This window comes from Pteropus vampyrus, unplaced genomic scaffold (assembly GCF_000151845.1).
Source record: "Pteropus vampyrus isolate Shadow unplaced genomic scaffold, Pvam_2.0 Scaffold72, whole genome shotgun sequence".
In the NCBI taxonomy this organism is placed as follows: Eukaryota; Metazoa; Chordata; class Mammalia; order Chiroptera; family Pteropodidae; genus Pteropus; species Pteropus vampyrus.
This window is the reverse complement of record NW_011888853.1, coordinates 4,099,041-4,099,364: the sequence shown is the minus strand read 5'-3', so window position 1 is coordinate 4,099,364 and position 324 is coordinate 4,099,041. Positions and strand designations below refer to the sequence as shown.

Here is a 324-nt window from a genome sequence, read left to right as displayed (position 1 = left end):
TCTGTGACTGGCTCCTTTCCCTCGGCGTAATGTCCTGGGGTCCCCCTCGGGGCCGGCACTCAGTCCTGTCCGTGGCTGAGTGACAGTCCTTTACGTGGATAGATCGTGGTTTGCTGCGTTGAGCTTGGAGTTACCTTTCTAATATAAAAAATTAAGTCGATGTAAACGGTGCGAGGTCAGAGTTGATATGAGCCACCTCGAAATGCAGGGGTGCAAGCAGAAGCCCAGAAGAGAGGTAGCAAGTAAACTCCCGGAGAGCTACACTCTGAGAAGGGCCTGGCAGGGGTGGCGATGCCCAAGGGGTGAAGTTAGAGGCCCCCAAAG

The 324-nt window shown here is 54.6% G+C and overlaps 1 protein-coding gene across 1 annotated transcript in view; it reads left to right on the top strand.

Annotated features, from left to right (window-relative positions):
• Positions 1-324, top strand: part of DNAH17 (dynein axonemal heavy chain 17) — a 140,822-nt gene that overhangs the window by 114,469 nt on the left and 26,029 nt on the right. The gene's annotated exons all lie outside the window — the stretch shown is intronic.